Consider the following 13,779-nt stretch of genomic DNA (forward strand, 5'->3'; position numbering starts at 1 on the left):
ACACACACACACACACACACACACACACACACACACACGGGCATAATTACAGGAGGAAAAAATCATCCTAAAATCATCCTATCCTGAAACCCACCTGAAGACTGGAGCCCTGACCCAAGGGGCTTGGGATCCTGCTTCTTATTTATAGACATCACTGGATTTGGCTGGATACTAACAGTAAGCATTATTAATTTTTTGTAATACTAACTTCAGGTCAAGTTTTGTGTTCAGCATTCTATGTACATGATCTCAGTCATTGCTTTCAAGACCCTATGAGATTGAAACGCGGGTGCCCATTTGATAAGGACACTGAAGCCCAGCAATAGTCCACGACTCTCCCAAAGTCATACAACTGATACATGGCAGAATGTAAGTGCAAGTTCTTCTGCCAGGTCCAAGTCTGTCCTCAGCAAATACTCCATGTTGTCCAGGACCTTGCATGCGGTAAGCTCACAGGGAGCATTGCCCAGATAAAGAAATGAATAACTTCCTCCTCCAGCTGACGATGCTGTCCCCCATCACCAGGCCACCTCCAAAGTGATTCATAAAATGTCCCGTTAAATGTGAGCCACAACTGTGATTATAATCTTCACACAGACTAAGGGCATGCGAGTTTGTTACATTTTAAACACTTGGTGTGGCGAAGCCCCTGGATCTCTCCCTTCTGGCGGGGGGCCAGGCCGGGCTCCCCTCTCCTATTCTTGCACAGTCGACGTTTTGAAGGGAAATGCCGGCCCTCGCATGGACCCCTGCTGCACATCTTCTAACTGGATTTGGCTCATCGTTCCAGCCAACTGAGATCATTTAGAAGTTTGATTTTGTCATCAATCATTTTTTCTATCCTTCCCAGCTGTGTGTCAGCCACAGATGTGATAAGCGGACTTTATATGTCTCTGTCCAAATCACTGGTACCAAATATTAAACAGGGCTAAGGACAGTTCTCTGGAGCTCACCTCTGCAGTGGTCCCAGGGCATTTGCATGGGCCTTTATTCCAACCTGTCCTGTGACATTATCAATTGTTTAAATCTTATATGCAAGCACTTCAGAGTCAAACCTTGATATTATCTTCCTTTTAATCCTCATTGGCCACAATGCTGGCCATTAAAGAAAAACAGTGTTTGCTGACCGGTGCAACAGAGAGAGCCATTGATTTAGTTTCAAAAAAACTCAGGTTCAGATGACAGATAACGCGCTCTCATGGCTGTGTATAAGCCGTTGATGCCCCCAGAGCCTGAGTTTCTCTATCTATAAAACAGCGGGAAGGTCCCTGCGACAGCCTCATTCAGCTGCCACGGAGCTCCACGAAGTGATGGACGCACATGAGCTTGTTCGCTCACCCCAGCTCGTGTTTTTACATACCCAGTACTTCAGTCTGAAACTCTTTTCCCCTCTCTTTCCCGTTAACACCACCCTTGCCCTGCTCCCCTCCTTCTGCTCCTCTAGGAATCCTTCCCTGGCCCCCTAAGTAGACCATCGCCACCTCCTCTGAGCTCCCACAGCACTCTGGAGGGCTTCACCAGGGAACTTATCTCCATATGTCCCCAACTGTCTGCTTACTTGTCCATCTTCCCCTCCAGATGGTGGTTTTAGAAGTTGAGAGCTACACCTTAGGTATCTGTCCCCACCACCAACACAGGGACCTTGGACACAAAGGCACTCTAATAACGTGTTTAAGGAACAAATTCGAGTGATTGCAAGCTGCAGAGTCCATTTCGTTCTTGCTGTAATGATGGCTGCAGGGAACGCAGTGGCTGCAAGAGCCTTTGTTCAGGCCACTGGCAAGTGTTACCTCCAGCGCCATGTACTGAGGCTACATATTCTTGGTTTATCCTTGGGGAGAGACGAAGGTGGAGCTGAAGACAAAGGCAGCCCCAAGGCAAGTATCAAGTCTGTTTGGCTTACCATTGTCTCAGGGTGGGCTCCCTGAGCAAACAGACTCTGAGACAGAGATTTGCATACAAGCAATTTACTGGAGAGTGTTTGGAATTAAGCCCTATGGAGGAGTGAGAGAAGCAGGACCAAGCAGGTGGAGAAGTCTAACTGCAATGCAGTGGCCACAAAAGAGTTGTTCCAAATTGAAACAAGGGGCTTGGGCTTCTACAGACACCCTCCCCTTGACCTGTCTCGCATGACATCTACCTCCAGGGTGAGACCTTGGGCTAGGCAGTTCTCTTTGGCTGAGGACATTCCCAAGGAGGGACACAGCTGAAAGCCGCCAACATTTGCAGCTGCTGGAAATGTCAAGCCTCAGTGCTGGAATGAGGAATGTAACGTCATTGTGCCCAAGAGCGTCTGGCCCATTGTAGCCCTTTAGTGAACACTCGTTGCATGAGTGGAGGAATCTGGGGCCAATCTCAAATGGAATCCTGACGTTCTCTGTAGGACTTCCAACACGCATTCAGTCCACGTTCCTTTAGAATGTGCGACCGCTCAGCCGAGGCTGTGCAGGTGCTTGGCTCAGGGGTGAGTAGGCAGACAAATAAACAGCCAATCCTACCCTCAGGGAAGAACTTTAGATGGAGTAAGCTAAGAGGGCTGTGGTAGCACAGAAAAGCTTCTTGAAGAAGGCGACATTGAAACTGAGGCCAGAAGGACAAGAAACAGGGAGGTTCTAAGAAAACATGCAGCGTGAGCAAGTGATGCTGGCTGGAGAGGCCATGGCAGTGTAGACTGGGACAGGCACGCAGGGCCTTGCACACCAGACTACAGAGCTTGGGCCAGATCCTAAAAGCAATGAGGGAACGAGGAAGGTTTTTCGGCAGAGAGCTGACAGCCTGACTTTCTTTCTCTAAAGAACATGGGTTCGTTTTCCATCCAGGGGTTCCATGGGAACCAGCCATCTTAGCACATACCATACGTGGGGCCTCCACGCATAGCACAGCATGAACTGTCCCCATTGCTGGGTTCTCTGACAAGCTGAGGGAGCCACTGTCCCTCTGGAGGAAGGGTATGCTCTTGCATGCAGACCAGGAGCTCCCGAGGATGTGACTCTCATGAAAAGAAAACCGGTCAACACAGAGAAGCCAGAGACAGTCTCATATAGTGGCAAGAGGGCTGCCCGAGGGGTCTGGCTGGGCTGGCTTACAGTCCGCTCTTGGCCACTTACTGGGTCCGTGTTACAGACAAGTCACTAACCCTCGATTTTCTTATCCATCAAATGAGAAAAAAAATTCAACCACACTAGTGATAAGGATATACAAATAATAATAAGATATCCAATAATAAGAAATCATTTATGCATATTCAATTGACAAAGATTTGTCAAAAGATAGTGATCAGTGCTGATGAAGGTGGATAATATAAGCTGGTAATTTCATTGTGGATAGGTGTGATGAATTGGAATAAACAAGTCCAGGGAGAAATTTGGCAACAAACATTAGATCTTTGAAATGAGCTCATATCCTTTAACCCACTTCTAGGAATTTATTCTAAGGAAATAACTAGAAATGAAAAAGGGGTAAAGGTATGTTAAAGGGTATTTAGCAAGGCATATTTATGAGAGCAAATATCCATGTATGGAAAGAATTTAAATTTTCAACACCTATCAGCCAATAATTGTTTTTGATAAATTATAGCATACTTGTATGTTAGAATACTATGTGACAATGAAAAATTAGGCTTGCAAATTTGATTAACATAGAAAATGCTTGCAATCTAATGTAAAAAACAGAAAAAGTATAAAAAAAAAATTTCAATCTCAATTTTGTAACCGCAATAAAAGCTAGAAAAATATCATTTGTTGTTATTGCTATAAAATTGGTATTGAAATATAGTTGTTGTTTTTTTTCCACTTAACATTGTGTTGTAAGAAATTGGTTTACCAAGATATTAACTAATTATCAATCTGGGTTCTAGGGTAATTCTAATTCCCTACCCCCTTTTTAAAAAGGATTTCAAGAATTCTACAATTATTGTTTCTATATTTTATATAATCAGAAAAAGGAAAATTTAATTGTAAATACTAATAATCTGTGCTTCTGGGGACTCCTGTAATGACAAAAAAAGATAATGCTCATGAAGGAGCTTTATAAACATAAACCCTTATATGTACATGAGGATCCATTCATTTCTGAAACTCCGAATATCTCTTTACCAAAGCATCTCACAGCAAGGGGAGTATCCTGAGGTCCTGAGACCCTAGGAAGGTCTTTGGTAGACAACAGGTGATTTCTCTGCAAGGTAACATCACAGCAATCTCTGAAAGATGCCTTTTCGCCATCTCCCTAATCCCCCTGCCTCTTCATTCCCACTGTCCTGTCCTGGTCACACCCTCATCACCTCCTGCCTATACCACTATATCAGCCCCATTTCTGTTCTTTTTGTCTCCTGGATCCCAGTCTCCTTCACCCACCACACTGTAGCCAAGGTGATTGTCCCACCGCACACTTCTGACCACATCACTCCCATGCCATTCATTGCCACAGGGGACAGTCCGGGCTTCTTAGTGTGGTGTATGAGGCCATGCATGATCTAACCTCCATCTAATTCTCCAGGGATATCTCCTAATTCTCCACCATATCCAAAAAACACAACCTGGGGCTCAGCCAAGCTATATTACATTAGTTCCCCATCGCTCCATTCTTTTTTAATTCCTCCACTTTCCCGGAGCACGCCTTTCCCTCTTCATCATGCAAACTACCTTTCAGCCTTACCAGGCATTCTCTGTGAAGTTGCCTTCTCTCCACTCCCCATCCCAGGCCCAGAGATGTCTACTGTGACACCTGCAGTTCTTCTAATTTAGTTAATACTTTACAGATGTGTCTTCTCCATTGGACCACAACCTCCTCAAGGTGGTATCTTATTCACCTTTGAAACATTTGCCACCTAGCATGTGCCCAACACAGTCCTGGGACTTGTTAACATTTTCTTGAATGAATTTTGCCAGAATTGTACCCTACAGCATAAAGCAAATCACACCTGCATTTGTCCTTGCTGCTCTGTAATGCTGACTTTATTAAGTCCCCAGCCACCCAAGTGATCTCTCATAGTTGTCATCTGGAGGACAGGGGAGCTTTAGGGGAAAAGCAGAGCCCCTCAATTACCAATTCTGACAATCCTCATTTTAGCTCAGGTCTCCCCATGCAAACAGACAGTCGACATGTGATTTGAGAAGAAATAAAAGTATGTTTCTATTAAAACCATGTTCCTTAGGTTGTCACTCTGAATTTATATCCCTCTGGCCTTTGCCAAGTTGGCTCTTGGCTCTACTCTGTCCTGAAATGAGAGCATTCTTCTTATAGCCCCAGGAGATGCCTACAACGCTTGAAGATTGAAAACAGACCTTGCAGCATGGATTTGGGAATTTGTAGCATCCAAATCACCACCGTCCTGTATAACCTGCCCCAGATAACCTAGCTTACCTTGCAACCCTGATTAGAACTCTGTTGGGCAGACGAGTTCACTAGTTGAATGGTACGCCTGCTACCCAAGAGGATAGGCAAGAAATATAGTGAAGAGAGTCAACCAGCTCAAGGTACAGGAAAATGCTACCCACGACCAGCGGGTTTGGCCTTTGGGCAGAACAAACCTCGGGGTGTGTGTGCATCTAAGTATTTAAAGCACTGTTTACAAGGCCCTGTACTGGGTCTGGTGAAGGATGAATGGTTGAACAAGAGGGTCATTGAGAGCAAGGTTTGCCTCTCAATAGCCGTGGCTTATGGAATAGGGTAAGTATTATGAGCCACAGATCATGCTACATGTGTGCTGATGAATAATGTGGAATGGTGGAAAAAGCACAGGGTTAGCAGCCAACCAGATTTAGGCTCCAAAGCAAGTTTAGCCGGTTGCTTTAGGCAAAGTACTATGCGTGTCAGAGCTTCCGTTTCCTCGGATGTCAGATGGGCTCCAGTAGCCACTTCACAAAGAAGGATGAAGTTAGATGGCAATTAAATGAGATGAAGCACTTGAGCTCCTGACCTGCAGTAGCCCTAGCTACTCTCCATTTCACTGTCAGTCAGAGCTAAGACCCAATGACCCCACAAATAACCCCGGGCAAACTCTCACAGGTCCCAAGAGGGAGTGTCAGGAGGGAAGACCAGAGGCTGTGGAGGTGGTAGCCTTTGCCCCATTCTTTCAGTTTTCAGAAGAATGTCTTCCTGTTCAGTGACCTTGGGCCTACATGTCTTTGGACTTAGCAGTGTTCTGTCTGACAGGTTAAATGCTTTCAGTTCATTTGGATTACCGTTTCTGTCAGCCTGAGAAATCAAGCCGGGTTCACTCAGACCAGGAACTGAGGAGGCTGAGGAGGATGGCCGCTGTGGTGGCTTCGCCATTGAGATACCCAGCTCTTTGCCAGACCACAGAGCTCATAAGGAGAGGAAAACAAACAACAAGCCTGGGAAGACGTGGCCTTCCCCACGTAGAGGCTGCTACCCTGGTCTGCGGTCTTGGGCAGTGCAATCAAGCCTGGGGAATCTCGGCTTGGATTACGAGGTCTGGTTGTTAGAATGCTCAGACTTCTGACAGAAGTGCACGGGGCTGTGGGTTTATGTCTCGGTGCCTTGTTTCATTTCATATACAAAGGAAAGAAACTTTCCAAATCTCTCTATAATAGGGGAGATGCCCACTTTTTCACTTGTGGTTCTTCTTACCCAAAATACAGCTAAGCAGAAATACTATTTTCCTCATGATTGTCAGGCTTGGGGAGTTTAAAATGCAGCATAATAGGTAAAAGCACCAGACTAGGGGTGGGCGTTGCCTTAGCTACCTATGGGTTGGGGGACATTGAAACAACTATTTAATCTCTCATGACTCAGTGTCTTTATCTTTCAAATGGACACAATAAAATATACTCCACTGGGTTGGTTTGTAGGTTAAATAAGTTAGCATATGAAAAGAATTTGGCACATCGATAAATGTTAGTTTGTCTCACAACTTCTATGCCATAAGAGATTGGGTAAATCATTTGAGGAGTTAGGATTTCTATTTTGCAAAACTAATACCCATCTGCCTCATCCTTTCTATCTCTCAGAGCTGTTTAAGAGGTTAAAGCGATGGTAGAATGAATGTGCTTTGTAACTGGAAAGCACTGAGGCAGTGTAGTCTATTAGGATGGCTCTCTTAACCATGTAGGAATGGCTCAGGAGAGGAGAGTATGTCCTTTATAAAGGCCCACCCCTTCGATCACCTCTCAGATCTGAGGGCCACTTTAAAATAGACTAGACTGATTGACTGATCAATTATCAAAGAGCTGGAGAAAAGGTTCAGGCTCCAGTTGCTGTTGAAGTCAAACCGTGCTGGCTTCAGGGCTAGTGCCCAAACTCTTTGACTGCCATGTAGCCTCAAAGAAATAAAGGCTGGCAGAGCTTGACGCCAGCTACGTGACTAACTGGACAAAACCTAGACACTCTAAGCTGTAAGATCAAAGGGAATACTCTTTCCAGCAAGTAAACCCTCTTAGAGAATTGGAACATGATTCATCCTAACAAGCCACTTGGGAGTCAGGCAAGCAGACCATCGCCTGCCTGAGGATTAGATGCAGGCCTGTCCCAAAAGAGAAGGGTGAATGATGGGCTCATCCCTAAGGACATTTATGTCCAGAAGCAAGATGTTCATGACATTAGGTCGGCATCCTGAGAGAGTCACCCCTGGGTCTACAAAATAGTGAGATCCTTGCGGGCAGGGGTGCATCTGATTCAGCTGACTCCCCATTTCTAGTTCAGGGCCTCACATAGTCTGTCCTCATGAACCTAGTTTTCCCTGCTTGTATTAGAGAAAGTCTTCACTATTAACTCAAGTTATGAGTTGACTTAGCCCTAACTTGCCTATTAAAGCTCCTTTCACAGGACCTCTCCCTATGGATGAAAGGATAGATGAATGAATATAAACAAATGTGCTTGCAGGTCTCCTCCCGAAATCATCAAAGAGGCCCAAATCAATCAGAACACGAAGATATGAGATATATGGCACTGTTTTCTCTCTCTTTTTAGTGGAGAGGTGTTATGGATTGACCGAATCTCCCAAAATTCATATGTCGAAGCCCTAACCCCAATGTGATAGCATTTGGACATGTGGCCTTTGGGAGTTGATTAGGATTAGATGAGATCATGAAGATGGGGTCCTGGTCTGATGAGATTAGTGTCTCCATAAGAAAGCACACCAGAGAAGTTGTTCTCTCTCTTCTCATAAGCAGTTACTGAGGAAAGACCATGTGTGCACACAATGAGAAGGGCAGCCATCTATAACTCAGGAAGGGAGCTCTCACCAGAAACTGCCACGCTGCCCGCTTGACCTTGCACTTCCAGCCTCTGAAACTGTGAGAAAATGAATTTCAGTTGCTTAAGCCACCCAGTCTAGGGTATTTTGGTATGGCAGCCCAAGCTGACTAAGAGAGGAAGGAAAGAGAATTCTTCTCTCTAGCAGTTGGCACCATTATTACCTACTTCTCCCAGCCAGAAACCTGGAAGTCATTCTTGACTCCTATTCCTTCTTATTTTCTCACCTAATCAATCACAATATCTGAACAAAAATTCTCCAACCTTATTCTGTACCAGGACTCACTAGGTCCTCTAACTGTACACTACGTCCAGTCCCCAGCATTTCTCTTCAGGACTGTAGCAGCAGCCCCTCAAGAGTCTCCCTGCCTTTGGTCTTTCTACTCCAATCCAGCCCTCACATGACCATCAGAGCCACTTTACAAAACTTGACCTTGTGCTCCCCTGCATAATGCACTTCATTGGCTCCTGTTCACTCAGCCTTGGCCCTTTAGCCGAACATACACAAGGCATTGGATAACCTGCCCCTGCCTATCTCGCAGCCTCTTCTCTCATCTCATAATGCATGCCCCCATCCCCTGCCTCACCCCTCTGGTTCAGCAGGCCATGCTCTCTCACACTTCTATACCTTCACATTCCCTAGTCTTCTTTCCTACATTACACTCTCTCACTTTCCCCAGCAAACTCTTCCTTATTCTCAAAAACTCAGCGTAAGTGTTTCTTTTTTGATAGATCCTTCTCTCTTAGCCTCCCAACCCCTCTCTCCAGAGTTCAGGACATCCTCCGGGCTCACATAGCAGACCGGGCTTATGACCATCCTGATGTTTATTACAGGGTATTCTAGTTGACCAATTTCTTACTTATCTGTCACCCCTTTAGAAACAGTGTACGAGTTTCTAGGGCTGTCATAACAAAGTATGGGTGGCTTAAACCACATGAATTTATTTTCTCATAGGTCTGGACTGGAAGTCCAAGATCAAGATTTTGGCAGGGTTGGTTTCTTCTGAGGCCTCCTCCTTGTCTTGTAGATGGCCATTTTCTCCTCCCTGAGTGTTCACATGGTCTTTCCTCTGTGTGTATCTATGAGCTACACTCTGCTGCTTTTAAGGACACCAGTAAGATTGGATTAGGGCCCACTCTAATGACCTCATTTTAACTTAGATATTTGTTTAAAGGTCCTATCCAAATCCAGTCACATTCTGAGGTACTATGGTTTAAGACTTCAACATGTGAATGCTGGGGAGCGGGGAATACGATTCAGCTCATAACAACCATCCACGAGCTCCTTGAGAGCAGGCGCTATGTCTTATTCACACTGCATTATCAAGCCTACCACATTGCATGGGTCATGGCGGATGTCTCAGGAATTATCTGTGAAATGAAGATATTCCATGAAATTCTGAACCAGAGAAACTTGCTCTCTCTGCTTTCTAGAGGCCAACTCTGGGGATCCCTTATCAAGTCTCATTCATTTGTTAAATCAGTCAGGCCAATCAAATGCTTAATAGTTGTCAAGATATTTCTTCTCAGAACTAAAACAACTAATCCTAAAATTTGTATGGAACCAAAACTACCCTGAATAGCCAAAGAAATCATGAGAAAGAACAAAGTAGAGGATATCATGCTCCCAGATTTCAAACTATACTACAATGTTATAATAATTAAAGTAGTATGGTACTGGCATAAAAAAGTACATGTAGATCAATGGAATAGAATAGAGAAGGATTTAGAAAAAATCCTTGCTTATATGGTCAATCTAGGGGGCAAGAGTATACAGTTAGGTAAAGACAGTCTCTTCAGTAAGTGTTGTTGGGAAAACTGGACAGATAAAACATGCAAAAAATGAAACTGGACCACTTTCTTACATCATATATATAAAAAAACTCAAAATGGATTAAAGTCTTAAATGTGAGACGTGAAACCTAAAACTTATAGATGAAAACATAGGCAGTAAACTTTTTGACATCAGTCTTTAACAGTGTCTTTTTAGATATGTCTCTTTGGGCAAAGACAACAAAAGCAAAAATAAACAAGTGGAACTACATTGAGCTAAAAAGTTTTTGCACAGCCAAGGAAACCATAAACAAAATGAAAAGACAATCTACTGAATAGGAGAAGGTATTCAAAAACGATATATCTGATAAGGGATTAATATCCAAAATAGGTAAGTTAAGTTGTAACTTAACACCAAGAAAAAAAAAATCTAATTAAAAATGGGCAGAGGACCTGAATAGACATTTCTCCAAAGAAGACATACAGGTGGCCAACAGATATATGAAAAGATGCTCAACATTCACTAATCATCAGGGAAATATAAATCAAAACCACAATGAGATACCACATTACACCTGTCAGAATGGCTTTCACCAATAAATTAACAAATAGCAGGTTTGGCAAGGATGTTGATAAAAGGGAACCCTAGTACACAATTGGTGAGCTTGTGAATTGATGGCGTCACTATGGAAAACAGTATAGAGATGCCACAAAGAATCAAAAAATAAAGCTGCTGTACAACCCAGCAATACCATTCCTAGGCATTTATTCAAAGAAAACAAAAACACTAATTTGAAAAGATATATGCAGCCTTGTGTTCATTACAGCATTATTTACAATAGCTAAGATCTGAAAGCAACCTAAGTGTCCATCGATAGATGAATGGATAAAGATGTGGCACACACAATGGAATATTACTCAGCAATATAAAAGAATGAAATCTTGCCGTTTGCAACAACATGGGTGGACCTAGAGGGCATTATGATAAGTGAAATAAGTCAGACAGTGAAAGACAAATACTGTATGATTTCACTTATATGCGGAATCTAAAGATACAAACAAAAAAAGGAATAAACACAACAGAAACAGACCCATAGATACAGAGAACAAGCTGATGATTGCCAAAAGGGAGGGGGTGGGGGTCGGGTGAATAAAAAGGTTGTCCAGACAATGAGAGAGAACACAGCATAATGGGAAGATTGTTGTGCTAGGGACAACTAGCTGGGACACCTTTCCAGGCTCCTTATTAGCCGATTGCCCTCAAGGAACTCAACCTCTCTAAGATTTAACCTCTTCAAATGCAAAAGGAACTGTTGGAAAAGAACCAGTGGTTTCACCTCTGGCTGTCCATTAGAATCTTCTGTAGAAAGGCCTGGGCATTGATATTTTTTAAAGCTCCCCAGATGAGCTCCCCAGATGATTGGTTGATCGCCACTCAAACAGAGGAGAGAAATGATGACCTGTATCAGCTGGTGTGAGGGGCAATATTTGTACTGGCTTAGGCAACAAGAAGAGTTTCTGAAGTTCCTCACCTCTGAGCAGTTTTGAGTACTTAGCAGACGGATAGAAAGGAAGCAGCAAAGAACAGCTGTATTAACTCATTGCCTGTACCAGGCACTGCATTAGGTGTGTGATCTCATGGAGTCGCCGCAACAGTCCCGTAAGTGTTCTCCCCGTGTTACAAGTGAGAGATGTGGACTCAGAGAAGGGAAATGGCACTGTATGTGGTAAGAAGAGGAACTTAAGCTAGAGCTGGGGACCGAATGCAGACTTGTACTTGCAGCATTATCATGTGCAGAATCATGACCATCTGGGGACCAGGCCCAGGACAATAGCGTTTAGTAGGTGCTCCACAGGAGCTGTGAAAGGAAGGACATGTGTCCTGGGTACTGCACTGTGTTTCTACACTTTCACCTCAACTGGGTTTGAAACTATTACCTGATGGTACAGAGAATTTGAAAGATTAAATAACTCGTCTTTTTTAGTATATTTCAGCATCTGAAAAAAAGTAAAAGCTTATTCTTCCTAAGAATTAGTAGAAGCCCAGACAGCTCATACCTGGCCGATCCAGATTCCAAACCCAGGTTTCCCTGAGTCTCTCACATCCCACTTCTTGACACACATTTAAGACTTTTCCAGGCAGGTACCCCAGCTAACCAAATCGTCCTCTTTCCATGAGGCTGGTCTCTGTTGCAAAGGGCTCTGGCTGACCTTAGTGTGCTGCTCCCACCCTCAGCTACATGGAATCCTGAACCCTGTGTCCAACGTGGAGTCTTAGGAAAGCAGAGGCACATGGTTGGATGTAACCTGCTCCCGGGGTAGGCTGCCCTTCTTGTGATTTTGTGGCCACAAATCAGGAGCTCGAGAAGGCAGCCTTGCTCAGGGCAACTTCAACGGCCAGGCAAGACCCAGAGAGGGAAGTTCTCTCTGGAAGGCAACTGAATTGAGTGAACAGAGTATACTTGGGGACAGTGAGCAGGGGTGGTGGTAGCTGTCAAGTTCAGGCTTTAGAACCCCAGAGATCAGGAGCTTTCTCCAAGGGAAGCCGGCTAAGACAAAAAGCATGCTCTGTGCTCCCCCTCTGCTTGCTGGAGGCTCACAAGGACTCACAGATAGCCAACAGCCAGGACTTTGAGAGAGGCACCAGGCAGTGCTGCAGGCACCAGGGGGGTTTCCCTTAAAAAGCCAGAATAACCAAGGCTTGCAAAGTTAAAAATAGGAGCCCAGATGCGGAAAGTACAACTTAACCCTCCAAGTGAGTGATTCATAGCATGGACGTGGGGTTGGCTTTGCCCTTATACTTTCAACTTCCTTCATGCAGTTCCTAAGGAGATACCTCTTCTCTGAATTGAAAGTAGGAGAAAAGTATCTAAATTATCTTGTCCTGTTGTCCTGTGGTACTTCCTCCAACCCCAATTAAAAGATGGAGATCTGTTATATGTGGCAACTCCCTTTGCTAGTAGAAGGGGCTGCTATCATTGAAATCCTGGCACTTGTATTCATTGGGAAGCCGCTAAATGTCATGGACATAGCACCAACTTCAGAATTAATGTTTTCTGAATTCAACCCTGACTCCATGTACCATGCTGTATAATATTGGGCAAGTTCTTTTGCCTCTCGGAATCTCAGCTTCTTTACTTATAAAATGGAGATGGTAACAATAGAAGCTAAAATGTATTGAGTGCTTTGATATCACAAGTCACTTTGAACATAAGAAGAGATTTAAACTCAGCGTGCAGGCTTATTACCAAACTATCCACCAATGTGTCAAGGCAGCTATCAACAGCTTTGATGTCTTACATGGCATTTTTGTATCTGAGATCTCATTTGATTCTTATAATTGTCCAGTGAGGTAGAACCAGTAGGGATGATGTTCCTCATCTTAAACTGAAGAAATGATGCTCAGAGAGTTTGAGTGGCTTTTCACAAATGGAAAAATGGGTCTGGACCCAGGTCAGAACCACAGTGCTGTGTGCCGGGCATGTGCCTTACACAAATCTTATTTCATATGTAGAGTAGTGGTTCTCAGCCAAGGGCGATTTTGTCCCCCAGGGGACATTTGACAGTGTTTGGAGATGGCTTAATTCTCACAGTTCCGGGGAGGGGGGAAGTACTGCTTCTAGTGTGTAGAGACTAAGATGCTCTTAAACATCCTTCAATGCACAGGACACCACTCCCACCCCCAACGAGGAATGATCCGACCCAAATGTCACTGGCACAAAAGTTAAGATACTCTGATATAGAGTAAAGCAATCAGGCAAGTTGTTTCCAAATGATAAAGCTGAGGTTTAG

The sequence above is a fragment of the Pteropus vampyrus genome, unplaced genomic scaffold, assembly GCF_000151845.1.
Source record: "Pteropus vampyrus isolate Shadow unplaced genomic scaffold, Pvam_2.0 Scaffold103, whole genome shotgun sequence".
In the NCBI taxonomy this organism is placed as follows: Eukaryota; Metazoa; Chordata; class Mammalia; order Chiroptera; family Pteropodidae; genus Pteropus; species Pteropus vampyrus.